Raw genomic sequence first — 16,514 nt, 5'->3', positions numbered from 1 at the left:
GCACCTGGCCTTTCCCTCTCAATGGTTCAACTCCTGCGGGTCAACCTGCCGTCGAGACACCGGACGCGGAAGTGCCCCAGCCTCCCCAGGGAGATGGTCATAGCTGGCACTCATCCCACTCTCAGTGCTGCAGGTTACGACTCTGGCCACTGAAGGGAGTAACTTAATTATCTGGAATCCAATGCGCTCACGTAATTGGTTCTTAGAAAGAGGAAAATCATTGCTAATAAGATTGCTCAGTGCTTCAAATGAAAGCCTATCTCTGCCCCATTTGAGCTGTAATTAATTTGTATTTGTTGTGAACTGAGGGCACATTTCGGGTACATCAAAATATGTTCCTTTTTGTTTTGTTTTGAATGCACCAGAAAGCTGCAGCTCCACACGGAGGGGCCAGGGGGTGCTGTGGCCAAGTTTATGGTCTACTCTAACCGGCCGGGAGGAAGCCGTTTGTAAAGGGATGCAGGGATGCGAGGATTGCTTGTTTTGTCTCGTCTCTTGTTTCTTAGCATAAAACTTTTGATAGGCTTCTCTTTCCCTTGCACATATTCCTTTCTCTCTCACCTACCTCTGTTTAAGAAGTGTTTCTCTGACGTGGTAGCAATTGTACAACATTGCCTGATGTGATTGAACTATGGAATGTTATGATACCTGTAAGAGTTCCCAATAAAATGATTAAATTTTTTTAAGTGTTTCCACCCTTTAAGTGTCTCTCTTCCCCCTTATTTCTCTTTACATAAAAGAGCCCCTCGTGTTCTTTTTTGTTTGTTTTTTTTGGTTCCTTCATTTATTTTTTAACAGTTTTATTGTCAGACAATTCACACACCATACAATTCAATTTTAAAAACATTTTTTAAAGTGGGGCAATCATCACCACAATCAATTTTAGAACATTTTATTTATTCTTGTACCCACTATAATTAGCTCCCCATTGCCCTCCAACCGCCCCTGCCATAATCCCAAGGAACTATTCATCTAGTTACCATCTCTTTGGAATACCTATCCCAGATATTATATTAGAAAAATCACACAAAACATAAAACACAATCCTAAAGGGAAAACCTCAATCCTAAAGAAGGCAGAAAATATTAGGAAATTGAAACCATTTTTAAAAATTAATCAAAAGGGGAAAATGATAATATATTGAATTTTAGCCTAACTTTATCTGTAGTATGGAGCCCCTCTGGTAGAATGATAACGTTGGGCTAGCCACAAGGTCAGCAGTTCAAATCTACCAGCTGCTCCTTGGGAGAAAGATGTGGCTTTCCACTCACATGAGGAGCGACAGTCCCAGGAACCCCGGAGGGGAGTTCTACACTGTCCTATGGGGCTGCTATGAGTCAGAAATGGCTCGATGTCAGTGAATTTGGAGTAGATCTGCAGTAATCCACTTTCCAATGCACTCGGTCAGAGGGCAAGCCTATTCGGATCTCCAGTCCGTGCTAAAAACGAAGTTCGATGGAGGCTTAATCCACATGGGGACTCTGCAAATGGATTGGGGGCTTTCACTGTCATCCACGGCCTTCTGCAAACTGGGTGCTCAGGATTTACACTCTAATATAATTCCCTCCTCTGGTCTTGAATTTTATTATTTGCAATTCTGGATCACCCCGGCTGGTGTACTTTTTCCATGTGGACCTAGTTGATGCCTCCCTTAGAAGGCTGCTGTTGGAAGACAAACCTTTAAGTTCCCAGACGCAATTCTTTCTTCTCATTTCCTCCATGTAATCGTTGGGGTGGGGGGCGGGGAGTGAGGTGACTGGGACCTCTCCTCCTCTTTAAGGCATCATAGGTGCTCACTGTGGCCCCCAGCTGGCCTGCCCACGGCATCAGGAGAGGGCACACTGAGGTGGTACCTATGAGCGGCAACTAGGGTGGTCATCCCAGAAAGGACAAGGGTGCTGTGATAGGTTTATTATGCCAACCTGGCCAGTAGGATCGTGTGGGGCTAATCCGGTCACAGTTTGATTGGAGGGCAAAGAGATAAATGGTTCTGCAAGGCCCGCCCCCCTCTCTCTTGCTCTCTAGTGATAGGAATGTGCTGGAACGGGTGTGTTGCTGCTGCTGTAGCTAGTTCTCTGCCTCAACCTGTGAGCTGCACTACCGATGGGCCAGGTCATGGATCGTGTTGCTAGAGCTTGAGGCTCCTTTGAGACCTGCTTCACCACGCTGCGGGTGCATATGTCGCTTGAACTTGAGGCTGGTAGTTCAAGTGCTTGCATTGCTTTCATTCGATATCCCATCTGGGCCTACTTCGCTAAGTTCCCAGGCTACTGCCTGTTGCTGACCCACCCTGCTGCCTGCTGCCTGTGGGCAGACTCTGACTGCCTTGCCTGAGGGAGGACTCTGTTGTCTGCTTCCTTGACCTTAGTCCTGGAAGCCCAAGTGAGTTGAAGGACTTCCAGGATATTAACTGTTCCACGGAGGTGAGTTGAACTGAACCCTCTTTACTGCTGTGTGGACTCACTGTATATATACAGTGAGAAGGAATATATGCATATATATCTCCTAAGTGTCCTGGCTTCATTTCTCTAGAGAACCCTGCCTAACACAGGTGCTTTTGACAGCAGTGACCACACTGTGAGACTCAGCTCACAGCCACACAGCCACAGCCAGGGGCTGCCCCCTCCAGACCACCTAGAGCAGCTCTGCACTGTGTGCAGCACGGCCCGCTCAGGAGCAGACGCTGAGCTCACTCGCCCAGGTACGCGCCCTGTGTGGTTCCCTCACTGGTGTGTTGGTACAGATTGGCTTACAACAGTCTTGACTGACAGTGACAACAGGGAGCAGAGAGCCGGAGCGGTGAGAGGGTCTGGGGAAATGGCTCCGCCAGGCCAGGCGCAAGGGAGGGCCCAGGCAAGGAGAGAAGCCAGCATGGCACGGGGTCGGCCCCCAGATGCTGTGGTGACACTCTTGGCAGGCATCAGGCGAGACGGCCTTCATTTTTTCTGCAGGTGCTGGTCTCTGCCCGAAGTGGCTTAGAAAGGAACATCGGCGCTGGGAGGGCGCAGCTGCCTGCCTCAGCCCCTCCAGACAGTGGGGAAAGCATCGCACAGCACACACCACTGGGGGCTGGGGCTGGGGGTGGGCAGGAAACAGGTCTGAGACAGGAAAAAGCCCAGTGCCTGCCATGGAGAGGATGCCGACTCAGTGCAGCCTATAGGACAGAGCAGAGCTTCCCTGCGGGTCTCTGAGACAGATGGTAAATGAGCAGGCAGCCTCGTCTTTCTCCAGAGCAGCAACTGACGGGTTTGAAGGCTGGCCTTGCGCTTAGCCACTAGTGCTTCGGCCGCTCACTGCCCCGCTGGGACTCCTTCACCCCGGCAGGGCGGAGAAGACAGGAGGAGAAGCAAGGTGAACACAGTAGAGTGTGGGCTCTTCTGAGTTGCGGCGATGGCCTCTCGTCAACTTTGCCAAGCCAAACCATCACTATGCTGCCGCAGATCCACTCCTGGGGGCTCCCCTAGAGAAGTGGAAGCGGGTCCCCAAAAGGGCCCGAACCAGTCACCCATGGCAGTTTAATCCCTGATAGGCTGTGGCTGGAACAGCTGGGCCCACTGCTGGGAGCACCTTGAACATGGTCACTGAAGCCTTGTGTCCTCATGGGCCTCCTGCTGACCCAACGTGCACACAGCTGACCCCACGTGTCGCATGAGGCCCTAGAACAGTCGGACTTGGCTGTCGTGACCCCAGGGTGAGGTGGAGATGGGGGAGGGATTAACTCAGATGAGCCAGGAGGGAGAGCGCATCCAGATACAAGCTTGGATTCCACAGGTGTGTGGAGAGGCAGACCGCTCACGTGCCTCTGGTCTGTGCATGTCTCCCTGCGCCAACTTCATCCCACGAGAAACCACACCAAGAAGAAGGCTGAAAAGTATGCAACGCTCAGGATTTCACAGTTACATCAACTAGTCCATGTCCCTAGAGCTGGTTGAGACTGGGCCGCTGTCTCTTACCATTCTCAGGAGTCCAGACTGCCGATTGTTAGCTGACGGCCTGTACCCCTGAGCCTCCCTCTCCTCCCAAAGGAGAGGCAGGAGAAACCCAAGACGCCTGCAGTCTTACAAATCCACTAGCGCAGCCTCTGAGTCCCCCATCCCTTCTCTGCCTCACCGCCACTCCGTTGCCCAGGCGAATCTAACTCAGAGCGACCCTACAGCCAGGCCAAGCTCCTCCGTGCCTTCCCAAGGACCCAGGCCTTCCAGCCTCCACATTCCACCTGCTTCACCTCTGTGGACCGACTTTCAGGGAGCACAAATCTAAACCCCCAAGATGAGGGCCCTCAGACACCCTTCAGGCCTGGAACATAGGCTCCACTTTCAGCAGCACCAGAGTGGTCCTCACTCCTTGGAAGAATGGCCCCCACCAGATCAGAAGGGCGGTCTGTGTGCCCAGGGAGGAAATGCAGCAGGGGGGCAGGGGCAGGAGGGGGTGGGGACATGGGGAGGGAGGACAGACTGTAGGGTTCAGGGTGTGGGTTAGAATCAGTGTCACAAATCAAAGGCATATGAATTGTTGATGGTAACCCAATTTGCTCTGGAAACTCACACCCTCTCTCTCTTTCACACACACACACACACACACACACAGTTACACACACACACAGTGGTGCTTCAACAGGTGCTATTGACACCCAAAATATGAAAACATTTCTCCTTCAAATTTCGGGATATGCCCCAATCAACCCTGTGAGTCTCACGGGTCTGCAAATGCCCTGGGCTCCAGTAAAGGCTCTCAGAGGGTCCAGGGAGAGCCCCTTCTTTCCCACCCTGTGCCATGGCTCAGGTCTTCTGCTGCCTGCACCTCCCCTGCCCCGCCCCACCCCAAGTCCTTCCCCAGGCCGTCTCCACAGTGCACTGAGCAGCCTCCTTCCTTTGCCCCCTGACTCCGAAGGCGCTTTATGCCCCTTGTGGGTTTGAGGGGACTTTCAGGTGCAGAGACCCTTTGGGGCACAGGTGTGGCCACGTTCGGAGCCCAGCCAATCGGGTGCAGTCTCTGGAGAGTCCTACCTGTGTGGACCCCGTCCCACCACAGGGTGGTGCAGACAGTCATGTTGGCCAGCGGCTGACCGGAGCCCCACAGGACCCTGCTGCAGACCCCATGGCAGCCCCGTTCTGCCAAGTTCTTTTCTGCTCTGGTCAACCATACAGGTGCCTTTCAGTAAGTGTATCTGTGTCCACTTTCTACCGCCAAGTGAGCATCAGAGCCCATCCATCTCAGAGCTAGCGACTCCCTGCGCACCTCCCTCCAGGGCCCTGCCCCTCTCCACGGAGCAGTGGGTCCGTCCGTGTGGGCTGTGGCCCGGCCACAGAGCAGATGGGAGAAGCAGTTACCTACTGCAGTGGCTTGCGACGCAGTGGGAGATCCAAGCATCCGTCTCACTGAATGACTCCACATCCCACCTGTCGAGCCCCCAGCCCCTCAGACTTCAGCATTGAAAGTGGAGGAGGTAGGAGAACAAAGTGCAGGTGGCTCTGGGAGAAGGAAGGCCTTCCATGCCGTGTTCTGGGTCCACCCAGAGAGAGGCCGAACTCCAAACAAACTTACTGCTCTGGGGTCGAGTTCCACCCAGAACCACCCCATTGGACACAGCACAACCGGCCCTGTGGGTTGTGGAGACTTTACATCTTTGCAGGTCCAGACAGGCAGGTTCAAACCAGTGACCTTGGGTTTGACAGCTCACTGCATAGCCCTTGGTGCCACCAGGGGTCAAAAACAACAAGAGCCAGCTGCTGGTGTGTGAATTTCGTCTGGGGCACCGCCACAAATGTCCCAGTAGAACTGTGCTCTCTGGGGTTCTCAGGGCTGAGGTTTTGGAAGTCCCGGGCCTTTCTCTGCAGGCACCTCTGGCTGACCCAGGGCTAGAGACTGTAATGTCTCCACAGAAAGCACTAGCAAGCAGTCTGAGGGCCCATCCTTAGGATTATGTATACTTCTAGAACTTTCTCATGGCCAAAGAGGGGTGGACCCTGCCCTGCTCCCTCAGCTCAGCTCAGCCTCCCCTGCCACAGGACAGGCCTCCTGGCCCCCAGTCCACAAGCCTGGTCTCCATCAATGGAGTCAACTCGGTGAGGCTGTGTCCCCAAGACTCGACCCCACTTGTTGGGTGTTTGTGGCAGTTAGATTTTATGTCAATTTGCACTGGGGGTGGGGGCAGTATCCGACCTATACGCTGGCCTGGGGTCTCCCTGCACCCTGCACCCTGCTTCACCTTTCTGTACCATCGTGGGTCTCAAGAGGCCCTGGCTAGCACGGACCCAGGCACTGGAGTTTGCCTGGGCTGGAATGCCTTCTTCTTGATATAAAGGTCTTTCTCACACGTACTGATTCTCCAGACTCCTGGCCTCACGCCGTGCTCCTGGGAAGTGAGTCCCAGTCTCCTGCTGTCTCTGTGAGTGCATGCCATAGCCAGGTAGGCTCTAGACGTCGCTGTTCCGTGCTGTTCGTGCTTCATGACAGAGTAGAGGTGCCCCCACGGGCTGTCCTAGGCTGTGATCTTTCTGGAAGTAGACAGACTCGTCTTTCTCTCGTGGGTTTAAACCACCAGCCTTGCAGTCCGCAGCCAGGCGCTAAACCATTCGGGCACTAGGACTCCAAATGTAGGAGGGGCCTTCACCAGCTCAAGGAAGAGCTCCAGTATATTCCAGTTCTACTTCTCTGGAGAGCCCTAAGGCAGAAAATGTGTCAAAACAGCAATTTGTTTCCTGCTGGACTATAAGCAATATGCCATGGACTATAGAGGCCAGTTCATTTTGACTGCCTGCCTCCACAGTTGGATAGAGTCCCTGGGGAGGGCCTGGGGTATTCTGCTGGGCGAGCACCTAGGACATCCCTGGCATTTCAGATGGTGTGCTAGTCAGGGTGGACTAGAGAAACAAATTCATAGACCCTCCTATGTGTATAAGCGAGAGCTTTATATAAAGAGCAATTGAATATTAAAAAAATACCCCAGCCCAGTCCATTCTATTCCATAAGTCAGATATTAGCCCATATGCCCAATACCAGTCAATAAAATCCTCTTCAGACTTACACAACACATGCAATGATGCTGAATGCAGGAAGATCACAGGCCAGTGGGTGGAAAGTCTTATGGATCCAGTGGCGGTAGAAGCATCTCAGTGCTGGCAGGGGTCTCCACATGGCTCCTCCAGCTCCAGGGCTCTGGCTCCATTAGGATAGCTCATGTGGCTTGTCAACAGGAATTTGAAGCAGAGAGAGTGTCCTGCCCCCAGGGAGGAAGACGGGAGTTCCCCGAATCCTCAGGAGAAGGCCATGCCCACACAGAGGCCTCATTGGCTATGGCCTGATTGACAGGCTAGACTCCAGCCCTTGACAGATTATGTAACTGCCACCGATGGGCTCAGGACATTGCAGTGGAATAAACTCAATGGCCCCCAGGGGTTACAGTCCAACACAGTGGACAGAAGGAAACACTCCAATTTATCTTGGAAATTTAGCATGCAGATCTTGAAATCACATAGATCCATGCAGCTCAGAGACCTCTTTCCTCAAGAAAACCCGAGCTACGGTCCCAGGTGACGGCTGGGGCCTGCCTCGGCTCTCGTGCATCTGTCTGGGCGCAGACTCCAGGGTGGAGCCACTCTTTCTGGAAAAGCCCGGGGCTGCTCCTTGGGGGGGATTATCCCCCAGGAAAAGCCCGGGCTGCTGGATGGTGACTTCACAACCTCAATCACAAGGGACCGTGCTGTGACGTGGAATTACTGATGGGCCCCGTTCTTGGTCCGTTAACGACAGGTTAGACTTTGAAAGTCCCTTGCAGCCCAATGCTGTGGCTACAAGGACCTGCAGGATGAGACGACCGTTAGTGGTCTTAGAAAGTGAGGGAAAAGAATTCACCTCGTTCTTAAAAGCTCTGTGAAATTTTCTCCTAGATGAGACTTATAAAGGACATGAGCTTCTAGTTCTAGACGAAGCATTTTAGCTTCCTATGTTAATTTCTCCGTGAATATTTCTATATTAATGCTCACATTAACATCTGGGCATCTTCTGGTCACCCCAACTGCCCTCTCTCTTCTCTCTTCCCTCCCGCCCAGGAGCAGAGCAGAGGGCTCAGTAAGCAAGGCAAACTGATGCTCGTTGTTGGTGGGTGGCCTCCGTTGATCCCCCCACTCTCTGCCCCTCAGAGACCGCCCCAAGCACCAGAGAACAACACCCTGCCTGGCCGGACACCCTCAGGCTGGGCACCCTCCTCACCACGGGGCCTCTGCCGGAGCCCACTGTGGCGGCCACTGTGCCAGGCCATCTCAGTGCGGGCCTTCCTCTTTCCAGCCGCCCCTCCCTTCACTTGACCAAGTATGATGGCCTTCCCTGGGGTCTGGTCTCTCCTGACAACATGTCCTGTCACAGGGGCTTTGGTGCTAGTGAGAACGCTTCATTCTGGGATGTCACGTCCCCTGTGTCAGGTTATCCCTCAAGGCCCTGTCATGGTGGTGGCCTCTGCACATGCTGGCTATTGGGTTGAACCAATGGTCTAGAAGCCATTGTAAGAGGAAAGCCTGCGTGCCACAATGTCCACCGGGATGATTACCATTGGTACAGGCAGCGACCGGGTACCTTCAAACTGACCGTCTTGGGACAACTCCCACAGGCAGCTCTGTGTGGCCCCATGTATGTCACAAATGCCGTTATTTGACTAGGTGGTGGCTGAGTTCCTTCTCTCCTAAGGGAACTGGCATGGGGGCAGAGGGTGGGCGGGCTAGGAAAGAGGGGTTCCACCAGCCCTGCTAACCGGTCTCATAAGCACAAATAAGGTTCAAAGAGAGACAGACCTTTTTACCACCGTGAAACAAGAGTCAGTGTGACAAGCCGAAGCAAACACTGCCTACCCACATCCCTGTTTCCTTTGAAGAGATTGGCTATGAGCACTGGTCAAGGGAGGGCTCTGGCTACTTCTGTAGATGGGAAGTATTTTTTTTTAATGAGCAAACAAACAAAACATTTACTTAGTTTGCCCTGATTCTGACAGCAAGCCCAGACACTGAAGAACATGAGACAGTCCCACAAAGAACGTCAAAGCTGCTCATTATCCACCAGCAGAAACGATCTCCACCAACATTCAGGTGGATGCATCTGTGGAAACTTGGGATGGTTTGCATCATATAGATAGAAAAACAATTATGGATGACAACGTGCATATATGAGATATCATTTTCTTTGTACCATATTGTGAGCATCGTGTCATTAAATGTTGTTTAAAAGCAGATTTAAAAACAACGCCGCAGCTCATGTCCTGGCTACATGATAAATAAGTTAGTCATTTGTTTCTATCGTTGACTGTGTAGGTGGATGGAAGTCTTTCACCATTAAAAATAATAATATTGCAATAAATATCCTCATACACAAATCTAGTTATTTTGTTTTATTTCTTTTGGATAAATTCATAATTCATAATACTGTTAAAAAATAAGCTTGTAGGTCACCATACTATTTTTCTGTTTATTTCTTCTGGATAAGTTCCTAGGAGTGGAATTTCTGGCTGAAAGACTTTTTAAGGCGTTTGAGATATAGCGCCAAGCTGGGTTGCAGATTGTACCAGCCTGTACCAAGATTCTACCAGTTCATGCCCCCATCAGCGCACGGGAGCCCATCCACTTGAATTTATTCTAGACCACAACAGGTATCCTATGCTTCTCCATGCAGCGACATTTTTAACTGAGAGAAAGTTTATCCACATGTCAGTACCTTTAGGCATTTCCATTTATGTTTTGGGGTCCTTCCTACAGAAAGCATGTCCTTGTGCTTGCTGTTCTCAATGATCTAGACTTTGGTTTGTACATCGCTGTTTGTAAGACAACCATTCCGTGATTCCACCCCCAGGCCTTTTCCCATGGTTTGCCCTCCTTCCAAAAGCAGTCTTAGATCACTTTTACTCCTATTAAATTGACTTTTTTTAGACTCACCATGTCCATCACGATAGCCACCCTATAGGACAGGGTGGAACTGCCCTGGTGAGTTTCCGAGACTCTAACTGTTGACGTGAATAGAAAGCCGCATCTGCCGCTGAGCGATTGGTGCTTTCCAACTGCCTACCTGGAGGCCGTAGTCCAGTGCATAACCACTACCTTCTTCAGCCTCGCTTCCAGAAATAGCTGCTCCTGTGGTGGAGGAGGACAGCTAGATTGTTGGGGAGGGGCTGGGGACGGCTGGAGGGGTGTGTTTTCGAGAGGGTTCTATGATGACACCACTCACTGCACTAAAAAAGATTGGGGGAGGGGTACTCAACAAATGGGGCTGGAAAAATTAGAATCCATGTGCAGAAGAAAGAAAAACAAGACCCAGGCCCCCCACACACACATGCGCAACAATGGACTGAGACCTGAATGCAAACCCCAGAGCTATAAGGATCACCAATGAGAAAATGGGGACACGGGGAGGAGACGAGCCAGTCGGGGTGCAATGTAGCAACGATGAAAAATACAACTTTCTTCTAGTTCCTAAAGGTTTCCTCCCCGCTCCCACTACCATGACTCGAATTCTACCTTGCAAGTCTGGCTAGACCAGAGGATGTACACTGGTACAGATAGGAACTGGAAATACAGGGAATCCAGGGCGGATGAACCCTACAGGACCAGTGGTGTGAGTGGCAAGATGGGGAGGGTAGAGGGAGAGTGAGTGGGAAAGAGGGAACCGATTGCAAGGAACTGTATGTGACCTCCTCCCTGGGGGACGGATAGCCGAGAGGTGGGTGAGGGGAGGCATCGGACAGGGCAAGATACAACAAAATAATGGTTTGCAAATTATCAAGGGCTCATGAGGGAGGGGGGAGTGGGGAGGGAGGGGAAAAATGAGGACCTGATGCCGGGGGTTTGGGTGGAGAGGAAATGTTTTGAGAATGGTGAGTGTACAAATGCGCTTTGCACAGTTGATGTGTGTATGGATTGTGATGAGAGTTGTATGAGCCCCTAATAAAATGATTTTTTTAAAAGAGAGAAAATGGGTACAGACAGGTGCTATCGCAGGGCACCGATGGACTACCTATTGGAACAAAGGAAGCCCACACAATAGGGAACAAGACAGATGACTGGAACCTATTAAAAATAAAACACATTCACATCAAAAGACGTCACCCCAAGAGTAAATGAGAGCCCATGGATTGGGGGTGGGGTAAATCTTTAGGGAAAAAAGAGGCGGGAACTTACTGAAGTTTAATGTTGCTAATATATTTGCTGTCTGGTGTGGCAGTGGCTCCTAGTTATCCCGTGATCTGTTTTACCCATCCTCTAAACCAGGGCCAGGTCAGTAGGCCAGTTTGGACTGCCTCCTTTATTTTATACATAAAGTTTTATTGGTACAAACCAGGCCCATTTTTTATGACCGCTTACTGCTGGCTGGCTTTTCACAACAGCAGCCTAGATGAGCAATGGTGACAGAGGCCATGTGGCCAACAGAGGGCACAGGAAAAGTTACAGGAAATGTCTGTGGTAGAAAAACACACGTATTACCCAGCATATGGATGCCTGGAAGAGATTCATTTCCGAGCATCCCCTGCAGGAATAGACTACATTTCCCATCAGCCTCTGCAGCAATGTCATGGGACAAAGGACTGTCCCTAACATGAAGTGATTAGTAGGTGGGTGCATCTTCATCCTGACCCAAAGGGGACCCTGAGGGTTAGTGGCCACTAACTGCAAGGTTCTAAAGACATTCACTGATCTCCTTCAAGAAAAAACACACTGTATCTGCATGCAACTCAGAGCACAGACATGCAGTTCCTAGTGTGGCCCAACAAGGGGCCCCAGCCCGCAGGGCACAAGCACCACCACGGGGCCAGGTGTTTGCGTCTGCGCCGGCTGTTGTGAGCTGTAACTCCTCAGCGCACCATCCCCATTCTTAGTGGGGTGAGGACAGGATGTTATTTCTTGTAATGACAATAATTATTAAACAAAATTGTCACGCCCTAAATAATTGAGACTGTCCGATTCAAAATACGTGCTTTCTTAGTGTGTCACCACAGACTGACAGGCATTTGGCGCTGGGGGTCGGAGACACACCGTCTACGGTACTCGCTGTTGTCCGTTCTGTATTCACTAGGGAGCCCTGGTGGCGTGGTGGGCTGCTAACTGCACGGTCAACAGTCTGGACCCACAGGAGAAAGATGGGGCTTTCCACTCCCATAAAGAGTTACCATCTTGGAAGCCCACAGGGGCAGCTCTATCCTGTCCTATAAGGTCACTATAAGTTGGCACGACTCGATGGCCATTGAGTTTGAGCTGGTTTTTTGGGTCAGAGTGGGTTATCAAAAGAGCAGGCTCTGGGCAATCAAAAATTTGACCATTAAAGACTCATCCACCCAAGGACAATTTGAAGGGTCTGTGGACTTGTAAGGGGCCCTGGTGGTGCTGTCAGATCATCTTTGGACGGCTCGTCCCAAGCCAGGGAGTCAAACCCACCAGTTGCTCCACGGAGGAAAGGGAGGCTGTCTATTCCTGAAAGATTCAGTCTCAGAAACCCTAGGGAGCGGTTGTACTGTCCTGGAGGGTCACTGTGAGCCTCTCGCTGGATGGCATGGGATGGACTTAGTGCTTTTGCTGCTGTTGGATTTGAACCAAAGGCTGTGAAACCAGGGTGCCATCAGACCTTGCCTAACTTGGGAGAAAGGGAAGAATCGGCATCAGTATCAGCCTGAAGCTGGTCCCTGAGGTGGAAGGCAGACACATCTCCATTCCCAGCCTTTCGACCGATCGGGCCCCAGCCATCCCGCCCATGGCAAGCTATGCTTCTGCTGGGTTCAAGGTGTTACCCTGGCCACACAGAACTCTCAGCCTACTCTCATGGTCATGGGCTTGGTCAGGAACAGGGCGGCTCACAAGCACCCACACAAGCCTCGTCACCGGCCCCTCGCAGACCTGCCTCAGACAAGTATTACCCCACTCTTGAACTCTTCCAGGAAATGCATGGTCAGCCAGGACACCTCCTGCTAAAGACTCTCCATTATCTCACTCCATGGGCTGGGAAGCCCACTGCAGCCACCTCACTTGAGGCCGAAAGCTCACAGCACTGTCTTAGCAGGCGTCCTGGCTCCTGCTACCTCACACTGTTGACACCAAATGTTACAGCTCCCTGCCTCCTGGGTCTAAGAGGTTCTCAGCAAAGCGACGCTGGGTCCTGACTCTTCTTGACAGTAGGAATCCCCTCAGTCTCTGGGGGTTGGTGGTCTTTGATTAAGCCTGGGTGACAGCAGAATTAATCAATTTCCTATAAGGCTTCCACGCATCTTATTTGTATAAACAGGCTATCCAACTCCCTTAGTGGACCACAAGCACATTGTTGGCATAATCCTACCCAAGCATGTTGTGGAGGTCCCTAGACCATAGCTACAAGTGCCATGTAAAAGCTGCTCACTACACTGCCAGGCCAATCTCTCAGAATGGCCCTAGTCACCCCAGCATCAACCCATTATCCAATTTGACTTTGCTTCATATTCTCTTTCGACAACTGAGCACCACTCACTGAAAGTAACCCTTTAAAACTCTTCATTGTGGGTAATGTCTCTTCCAGTTGTCAGTGACAAAAAGACAGTAACACTCCTCCAGATCAGAAACCAGGGAAATGATTGGTCCATGTGACTGACAACCTGGATGTGTGGCTAACTGCTTCAGGCAAGGCTGGATGCAGACACTCCGTGTGATTAGGAAGCGGTTTCTCCCTCTCTCGGCCCCTTTGCTTTGTGTCCACTGTGCACTCAGGCTTCCTTCTGTCTGCTGGTGAAGACCAAGAGACAATCACCGGTACTCTCTGACGCCCTACTGAGCGCCCACAGAGGGCTCACTCTCACTGCTAAGGGGTTGGGGGGACGTGGTCAGACCAACAACCAGCTCTGGCGGCGGAACAGCTTCTTGGATCTAAGTGCTTCTGCCGTGGAGGATTTCAAGCTACCAATGTGATGTTCCTGAGCACAGTGTTGGGGGGCGTGCAGGAGAGCATCTTAATGTTTTTACCACCCAGGAACAAATAACCCCCAGAGCATCAAATGAGAAAATACAGCACAACGAGTTCAGAAGTGATGTTCTATCACCTTTATTGTTAATATCATTTAATTGTATCTTTTCCGAAATTGGGCACGTGAAATTCCTCAAGTTCCAAAAATTGCTCATGAACCAGTTGGAGCACAGCCTTGCAAATGCCGCAGGAAGAGGCGCTTTCTGTAGCCAGAACCTGGGGAGTGGCTGCGGCAGTCAGGGACGATAGGCGGCTCTCACCGATAGGCGGCTCTCACCGGTGAGAAGCATTGAGTGAAAGCTTAAGTCTGGTGGTATGGTAGCTGAGGGTATGCAGGAGAAGACTGTAAGTCATGCCAGAGACAGAAACTTACTCTGAGAGAATGTCAAGAGAGACCTCGGAGAGATGCCAAGATGTGTTACCAAAAGGCCATGATAGTTCTGAGGACTTCAGCAGGCTCAGGCCTAGGGGTGGTGTTGGCTTGCCACAGGAGGGGCTCCAGGGGACACACCAGCGATGCTGCAGAGGTGCAGCGACAGAGAGCTTAGGCAGGGACATGTGGGGAGGGTGTGTACAGAACTGGAAAAGACCTTCTCTGACTATTGCGCCCACTTTCCAGAGTGAGCCAAAAAGCACTGCTACTAGCGTTCGTCTGCAGTTGATTCCAAACCAACCATATTTAAACATGTCTGTGGTCAGTGGGCGACTGCAGACACGTGGTCTCAGTAACGCGCTAGTCTCCTTAGGGCGTCTTCACAAAGGTCCAGTCAAAACACTGGCTTCCGTGGGATCTGTTCAATGTAAGGCAGCTTGGAAGGTTATATAGCCATTGTGTCTTGAGATCCCAAAAGAGTTATCTGAAGAGATTTTCTCAAAGGACACAGGACAGGGGGCATGTGAGGAAGGGGTAAGAAAGTGGAAATTGGCATTGGTGAGAAAAGACAGGGATTTCTTCCATCAGGACAACACACCCGCTGGTTCTCCGAGGGCAGCCAGAGCTGGCCTTCCAGAATCTTGTTGGGAAACCTTACTCCCTCCACCCTACAGTCTCGAGCTTGCCCTTTGGGTTTCATTTTGTTCTCAAAACCCAACAAATGATTCAAAAGAACTTGAGTCCTGAGAGGATATCTGAACTACTGTTTTAATGTGACATCGTTTGAATTCTTCAGGGAAGTTGTCAGAGATGGGAAACCCGTGTTCAGAAGGGTGCAGACCTACAAGGTTACATCCGGAAACAACAGCGTCACATTTGGGTATTCTTGCTTTAAGAGGTTTCTACGGCCTCACACAGCCTTCAGAGACGTCAACACACCTCTGCCGATGAACGCAGGCAGGCCTTTGTCAAGTGTAGGCGTCTCCTGCCCCGATAGTGCATTTCCCCCTGTAAGTCAAAGAGCCCTTACAACACCTGTCTTTGTTAACCCAACTTTTGCTGGCCTCTGGATCTCCAGGTTTCCGTAGCAATGCAGCAACAGAAAGGCCACCATTGGACCTGCTTTAAAGAACAAAAAGGTATTTTCTCAGTCCAGTAGACCAGATGCCAGAATTTAGGGCACTGGCTCTGGGGGAGGCTCGGCAGTCTCTCTGTCCACTCTGGCGGAAGCGCTTTGTCTCCTTCAGCTCTGTCCCTGGGTGGTCTTCAGGTGGCACCTGTCTCCCTGTGTCTGTGGTGCTCCCTGTAACTCACGGGTGCAGGGGTGGAGACATAGTTGACACTGGCACTGTCTCATTAACATAATAAAGAAGACTATTCCCAGACGGGCTTCCACCTACAGGGGCACAGAGGTTAGGATTCCTACAAATGTTTCTGAGGGACACAACTCAATTCCTAACAAGAAGCAAAGTCATTTTCCGGGTATGAAAATAGAGGCAATTATTATTTAATTAAGCATCTTCATTGATCCTGCTACATATTAGCAGAAGTCTTAGAGCCGGAATACCGAATTATAGATTCTTGCTCAGCCTTTCCACTACCGCTATTCCCGACACATTCCCCCCCACCCTTCCCTGACAGCAGTTCTCACCTTTACCTGTTGGGTTTCAGGCGGCATTTCCTCACCTACAGGAGACCCACGCCACACAAGCCCGGCGCGTTTGATTTCACTGGCGTCTTGCGGGCCAGCTGCTTTCAGCGACAGAAATGTGGTCTCTCAGGAGGGCTGCATCTGCCACGGCGCTGCTGGCATCTTTTCTCCCCACTTCATATAGGACTGGACACAGTTTGCCTGGGACAGCTCTGGTCACACTTCAAATGGTACCTAAATTCACTGTTAATTCCAAGTACAATCTCTCAGAGCAGCAGACATAAACAAGTAGTAAGTCTGAGCGTCTGTGATACAGCAACACGACAGAGAACCAGAAAAAACAGAGTTTAAGGAAGAATACGGCCAACTCACGTTTTGTAAACCGCCCTATAACCTGAAAAACATTCTTTTGCATTCCTGGTCAAACTCCACCGATATCTCACAGACTCAAGATGAGACCACATGGCTGACTTTCCAGCACAATTGAATATATCTTTAAGAATCAAACGTTCACGAATTAACTCTGTGTCTCGA

The 16,514-nt window shown here is 50.9% G+C and overlaps 1 long non-coding RNA gene across 1 annotated transcript; it reads right to left on the bottom strand.

Moving 5' to 3' along the window:
* Positions 1–14,010: 14,010 nt before the first annotated feature.
* On the bottom strand, positions 14,011–16,506 carry LOC123521555. Its single transcript, XR_006679976.1, has 2 exons — positions 15,981–16,506; positions 14,011–15,725 (listed from the first exon to the last, which is right to left on the bottom strand). It is a non-coding gene; the product is annotated as an uncharacterized LOC123521555 (long non-coding RNA).
* Positions 16,507–16,514: the final 8 nt, after the last annotated feature.

This window comes from Echinops telfairi, unplaced genomic scaffold (assembly GCF_000313985.2).
Source record: "Echinops telfairi isolate 266 unplaced genomic scaffold, ASM31398v2 ScPeMD7_23;HRSCAF=83, whole genome shotgun sequence".
NCBI lineage: Eukaryota > Metazoa > Chordata > Mammalia > Afrosoricida > Tenrecidae > Echinops > Echinops telfairi.
This window is presented reverse-complemented; position numbering and strand designations above follow the sequence as displayed.